We start from the raw sequence: 7,617 nt of genomic DNA on the forward strand, positions 1-7,617 counted from the left end.
AGGATGAAGACCATGAACATTTATTCCAAAACTGTGTGTACAGCATACAGATCCTGCAGGGGGTGGAGAAATGGCTTTGTTCTGAGATTGCACAACCTAACAGCCTACTCAGAATAACTAGAACTCGATGGAGCAGTTGTAGGAAAGAAATTTCTACTACAACATTGGTGGCTTGTTGGTATTTCATCTGGATGCAAAGGAATCAGGCTCGTCTACATCAATGTCTGTTGAGGCCTGCTGGGGTCATTTTAGAAATTCAGAAGGTTATTAGATATCATTTTATGGCATATAAACTTTGTAATATCTCTTGTAAGGATAGAACATGGTTGTCTAGGGTGCAAATGTAATATGTGCATTGCTTAGTACAACATGTCTCTACCTAAAAACAGTCTTTTAATGCTTGATTCTAATGATAAGCTTACCGTTTAGCAAAAAAAAGATATTGTGATTATCTTTTGTTGTTGGATTGGAGTTGGGCGTTGGAGTTGTGATGGTTGATGGTGATGTTCGCGAGGTGCGTCCTCAGCTGAGTGGAGTCACTTGCGGGAGTGGCTTCACGCCCTAGTTTCGTCCTCTGTGGAACCCGCCACAGGAGGGGATGTGCACATTAATGGACAGGGTTATCGCTCGTTGATTAGCGGGCCTTAGGTGGGTACGGCTGCGGTCCCCCACTGGCAAGGCTACACACTTTAGTGTGTAGTCAGTTACATGTTGTGATTGGGAGTTGGAGGTGGATGATGATCAGCTGTTTATCTTATCGTACTTGTCTTATCTTATTATGCAGTAACTAGACCTCGCAAATCGGGTCAACGGGTCGGGTTTGGGTCGGGCCAATTCGGGTCGGGTTATTTCGGGTTTCTAAAATATTCGGATCAGCTCGGGTAGGGTCGGGTCATTTGGATTTACGGGTCTGTTTCAGGTTTGTTGGTCGGGTTGTTTCGGGTCAAGCGGATCGGGTCATTTCGGGTCGGGTCATTTTCGGGTCAATGATTAAGAAGTAAAAAGGCATTTCAAGTCTTTTGGGGCCAATTAAAGTTATGTTTTGTCGGGTCATTGTCGGGCTGGGTAGTTTCGGGTCGGGTGATTTGAGTCGGGTTAATACAGGTCCATGAAAGCTCGGGTCATTTTCGGGTCGGGTCGGGTTAATTCGGGTTTCGGGTGTCATTCGGGCGCGGCGGTTCGGGTCAATTTCGGATCTCGGGTCAGCCTTTTCAGGTCGGGTCAATCGGGTCGGGTTGATTTTGCCAGGTCAAGCAGTAACTGACCCCATGTTGTGTTTTCAAAACCGTGGTGATCCATTCGGGGATGGTGAGCAGTTGGTTTAGCAGATGGAGTTGGTCTTGATGCTTGCGGGGCTTGGAAGGGAATCGAGTCACCACGCTACCAGAGTAGATGTCACCGACACTCATGCTATTAATCTTTGTAGTTTTTCACGTTGTATCTTGCCACGCTGTTCTACGTTGTAAAGACTTAAACTATTTAGTAAATGTTCTTTTATTGTTTATTTGATCTACTACCTCGGGCAACCGGGATGGCAACGCCTTCATACACTAGGGTGGTCCTTGATAAGGCACCTTGGTGTATGGGGGTGTTACACCTAAAGCCATCTAATTTGTAATTAATTCAATTTAAAATCTTTTAAAATAAAATTTAAATTAAATATAATATTATCTACAATTATGTAAATGTTCAATTGTTAAACATGACTTTATAAATAAGTAGTTTATGCATGCTAACACTATTTTTGTCAACCTCTACTCGTTAACCTCTTTTGACCGTTGACCGAATATGAATAGACCAAAGTGGGAATATTTTTCTAAAATGGGGTTAAAAACCAAAAAAATTATCAAAATGGGTTGAGTTTCAAAGTAATTACCCAAAATGGGTCCACGTCAGCCCGAAGCTAGCTTCGGATTCAAGTCGCTCTCCCCCTAAGTGACTACATCCGGGATGACATGAAAATAAAGTTGTTTTTATGAGCCAACGATTTTAGCCCAAGTCGCTCGGAGGACCGGCGACTAGAAGCCAAGTCGCTGGGGCAGGCATCGAGTTCAAGTGTACTGATATTTTTATTAAAAAAAAAATTACAAAAATAAAATGAACTTGCGCGGAATCGAACCCAGATCACACGAAGATAATCACTTGCCTCTCCTCCAGTACAGCAACATAACGTTTTTGTTTAATATTTTCAGTCAAATATATGTATATATATTTTTATATATTGTTTCGAAAAATATAACTGATGCATTAAATATATGATATAAACGTTTAAGCGCATAAATAAGCATCATAGCAAACTTCCTGTAATGGTTAAGAAGTTAGGCATTTATTGTGGTAGATGTAGGATCGATTCTCCTTACATACATTATTCTCTTTTTTTTCACCAAAATTATTATAGTCGCTCAATGGGTGAGCGACTTTACCCCAAGCCGCCTACTGGCACAGCAATTTGGGCCAAATCCTCCAAGCCTTAAAATCACTAATATTAACTTGTTGCCTGGGATGTAGTCACTTAGTGTAACACCCGTAAATTTTTAGTCTCATTTATTTTATTTTTATTTATGAAATTTAATTTAATTTCATTATTTATCGGTCTTTGGTTAAATTGTCGATAATTTCCTTTTTAAAACGAATTACAATCCGATTTCTTTTTGGACCGACTATTTATTTGTGGGAAATAAATCTGTATACTTCCCTTAAACTAGAAGGATTATAACGATTTAATAAAGATGATCAATGGTCATAAAATAAAATACATAAACAAGAGTAAAGGATTCAGAAATAACCTTTGGTCCTAGCAAATATGGCCTAAGAACAATATCAAAATTGATATTCGCCTATTAGTTGCACCCAAGACGATCTGAGATATGCCCTTTGATTATCTAGAAATCAATCTAAAATTTTCTGTAAAATTTAATTGTCTTTGTGTTCTTGTGATGAGAAAGAGGAGGCAAGGTCAGAAAAAGCATTAGGGTAGAAATAATTCTCTACCTTTCTTTTTATATAGACCGAAATCTGGAATCAATTAGGAAAGAAAATTACTTCCCTAATTTTCGGCCATCAGACCGAATTATGGAGCAAAATTCTCCTTATTTTGGTCTTTCCAAAAATATATAAAGTGTGTTAAATTGTCATCTAGTGAGGATCGAACTCATGACCTCTTGGATTGTGTACCCTCACTATTACCACTATGACACATTCAACTTGTTGATATTAAATACAACTGATTATATTTAATTACGAATTAACAGATTAATTCGTCCAAACTAACCTTATATATATTTAATTAAATATAACTTATTAGATTTAATTTACGAATTTACAGTTAATTTGTCTCAACTTAATATTATTTAATTTTCATTAAATAATTATCTCATCAACACATTGATTAACTTTTTAGTCATTTTGGGCATCAATGTAATTATATTTCTATAACCACATTTCTCAAATACGTCCTATAGGTGTGACCTTTAGGGACCAGTTGATCACCGCCATCTGTATGATAATAACGTCAAACTTTCTAGCAAGCCAACCGTTATTAGGTAAACGTTAATCAACTGATTAAATATACGAAGTATACCCTTGTGAACCTGTAAGAGATTTACAAATGTTATCACACTAATTTGTGGAGGACACCAGCTCCAACAAACTCCCACTTGTCCTCACAAGTGTATGTGCGATAACCGATTCTCATATCCTTTAAAATTTCTCTCACTCAATGTAAAACAATTTGCAAATCCGAATTCACAAAGGTCGTATTTGACAAGCGATCAGTATCAAGAGTGGTTTTCCCGACTAGAGAGTAACTTAACTGATAAACGAATCAACATTCGAGCATGGCCATGCATTTCAGTTACAACTCCTCGAGTGGCCCTGAGAAATAACTATACCTGATAAGGGTTGGATATTTTCCTCAACTCGAATCTTGCAGATGTAAGCACAGTATGAAATGACCCAGAAAAAATCTACTTAGCCCGATTACGGTAGACCGTGAGAAAGAAACCAAAGTCACCCAAAACTGCCTTAATCTCAAGAGACAGTTGATAGTCAAAAGAATCGACTCTAGAAACACAATGGATGTCCTATCCACGACCTGGCACCGAATGTTTTTAAACATTTAGGACTCCATTACGTTGTCACAAAAAGTTGTCCTACGAGGTATCGTCATAATCTCGTATCAGTGATCGATTAGTCAACCGTTTAACTTATGGCTCGTTGAACCCACCATCAATCGATTGCACAATATAATAGCCGGAGTTATCGGCTCACATCGGCGATTACGGACCAAACAAATATAATGTAATTCATTCACTTTGTGGCGTTCAATGTTGTCGACAATCCACATGAAAAAACAAAATATTATATATAAAACGATGAAATTATAGTATATGAAAAAGATAACGTATCGAATTCATAATCAACTACTATAACTCAGGTACACGTTTAATTCTCATGGAGAAAACGTGCCCTCCTTGCTTGTCATATTGTTATGGCTCAGTAGTAGAATCTGCTACAACTTCCTGTTTGGAACTATTCCAGCTGACCGCAGCACCATTAAGAGTAAGAACGAATCTAGAATGAGATTTCTAATCATCTCGCTCCGTTTGGAAGCTAGCCTCACAGAATCGATTGCGCATAGCTTAGTATCTCCTCCATAAGTCAATACCCAATCCTTAGTCCTCCATAGGTACTTGAGGATGTTTTTAACAGCTATCCAGTGTGTTTCACCTAGAGTCTTTTGGTACCGACTCGTCATACTCAATGTATATGCCACGTCTGGACGTGTGCATATCATGGCGTACATGATCGATCCTATTGTTGAAGCATAAGGAACGCGACTCATGCGTTCAATCCCTTCAGGCGTCGTGGGTGACTGAGACTTGCTCAACTGCATCCCGATCGTCATAGGAAGGTTCCCCTTCTTGGAGTTGGTCATGCTGAACCTCTCAAGAACCTTATCCAAATAAGACTCCTGACTAAGTGATAACGTCCGTTGTGATCTATCTCTGTAGATACGGATTCCCAAAATGCGCTGTGCCTCACCCAGATCTTTCATCTGGAAATGGTTCTTCAACTATTCTTTAACCGAAGAAAGGAGAGGAATGTCATTCCCAATCAAGAGTATGTCATCGACATTCAATATCAAGAATACAATCTTGCTCCCACTCGACTTGATATATAAGTATGGTTCCTCGACCGATCGAGTGAAACCGTACTCCTTTATCACTTGGTCGAAACGATGATTCCAACTCCGAGAAGCTTGCTTAAGTCCATAAATGGAACGCTTAAACTTACATACTTTCTTAGGATGTTTAGGATCTATGAAACCTTCGGGTTGCACCATGTATAACTCTTCCTCCAAATAACCGTTTAAGAAGGCGGTTTTCACATCTATTTGCCAAATTTCATAATCATGAAATGCGGCAATCGCTCAGATTATCCGAATGGAACGTAGCATGACTACAGGTGCAAAAATCTCATCATAATGCAATCCTTGCACTTGAGTGAAATCTTTTACCACAAGTCGTGCCTTATAGATATCTGGTTGCGCGTCTACTGAACACTTTATTTTGTAAAGCCATTTACACTGTAGAGGTTTTACCTTATTAGGTAAATCAACTAGATCCCATACGTTATTCTCATACATGGAGTCCATCTCGGATTGCATGGCTTCGAGCCATAGCTTTGAGTCGGAACAGGCCATAGCACCTTTATAGGTTGCGGGTTCATTACTTTCTAGAAGTAAAACGTCATTCTCCTCGACCATACCAATGTATCTGTCCGGAGGATGAGAGACTCTACCCGACCTCCTAGGTTCCTCAGGAATATTAACCGTATCATCAGTTGGAGGTACAGCTTCCTCCATCTGTTCCTCGGTTGTTGGTTCTGGAATCTCCGACAGCTCGAAGGTTCTATTACTCGACTTGTTCTCGAGAAATTCTTTCTCTAAGAACGTCGCACTAGCCGCAACAAAAACTCGATGTTCGGTAGGCGAATAGAAGTAATGACCAAATGTTCCTTTTGGATAACCTATAAAGTATGTCTTGACCGATCGCGGGCCGAGCTTATCCTCGTGTCTCCACATGACATAAGCCTCGCAGCCCCAAACCCGTATAAAGGACAAGTTAGGTACTGTTCCCTTCCACATTTCATATGGAGTCTTGTCGACAGCTTTAGACGGACATCGGTTAAGTATAAGAGCAGCTGACAAAAGAGCATAACCCCATAATGAATCAGGCACTACGGTGTGACTCATCATGGATCGAACCATATCAAGTAAGATTCGATTTCTCCGTTCGGACACACCATTTAATTGAGGTGTTCCAGGTGGAGTTAACTGTAGAGCGATTCCACAGTCTTTTAGGTGTTGATCAAACTCATTTGAAAGATATTCGTCACCCCGATCTGAACGGAGTGCTTTAATCTTTCTACCCAGTTGGTTCTGTACCCTATTCTGGTATTCCTTGAATTTCTCAAAAGACTCACTTTTATGCTTCATTAAGTAGACATATCCGTATCTACTCAAATCGTCCGTGAAAGTGATAAAATATCTGTAGCCATCTCTAGCGGTAATTGACATAGGTCCACATACGTCCGTATGTATGAGTCCTAATAGGTCACTAGCGCATTCCAACACCTTTGAAGGAAATTCGAGTCATCTTGTCAATGAGACATGATTAACACGTGCCATATGCAGAAAATCCGAATGAGGGAATAGTTCCATTATCGACGAGTTTCTTTACGCGTTTCTCATTTATGTGTCCCATTCGACAATGCCATAGATAGGTTTGATCTTTGTCACCATCCTTTAATTTCTTATTATTCATGTGTAATACTTCCGTGGTTTGATCTAAGATATAAATTCCATTCTTGGAAACTGCTTTGCCATAAATCATTTCATTAAAAGAGAAAATACAACTATTATCCTTTATTGAAAATGTAAAACCGTCTTTAGCAAGTACGGAAACAGAAATAATGTTCTTAGATAAACTGGGTACATAGTAATGTGATTATTTAAAAATAACTCAAAAGCACTAGGGAGTTGGATTACATATGTTCCCTTCGAGGCGCACTACTCGTGCTCCATTCCCGACTCGCAGTCCACATCACCTTTTTCGAGAGGTATGATGTTCTTTAGGCCCCGCAAATGATTACACAGATGAGAACCACAACCAGTATCTAGTACCCAAGTTCCGAACTTGCATGGTTAATCTCAATCATATGAATATAAGATGACATACCAACAGAACGACGCGGCTGTCTTGATGTCTTCACGGTAGACGGGACAGTTCCTCCTCCAATGTCCATCTTGTGACAATGGTGGCACTCTATGTCACCGCCCTTGCTCTTTGTCTTGCCCTGTGAGCCACTAGTCTCACCAGGCGCACTCTTACCGTTTCCTGGCTTCTTAAACTTTGGCTTACCTACAGTTAGGTCGCCATGAGCCTTGCCCTTACCTTTACTCTTGTTGTGAATCGTGAGAACATCCTGCTTCATGCTCCCACTCAATTTCATATCCTTCTCGGTCTGTACGAGAAGGGAGTGTAGCTCATGAGGACTCTTTTTCAAGTCATTCATGTAGTAGTTCGCCCTGAAAAGGGCAAAACCATTGTGAAG

The sequence above is a fragment of the Silene latifolia genome, chromosome 7, assembly GCF_048544455.1.
Source record: "Silene latifolia isolate original U9 population chromosome 7, ASM4854445v1, whole genome shotgun sequence".
Lineage (NCBI taxonomy): Eukaryota > Viridiplantae > Streptophyta > Magnoliopsida > Caryophyllales > Caryophyllaceae > Silene > Silene latifolia.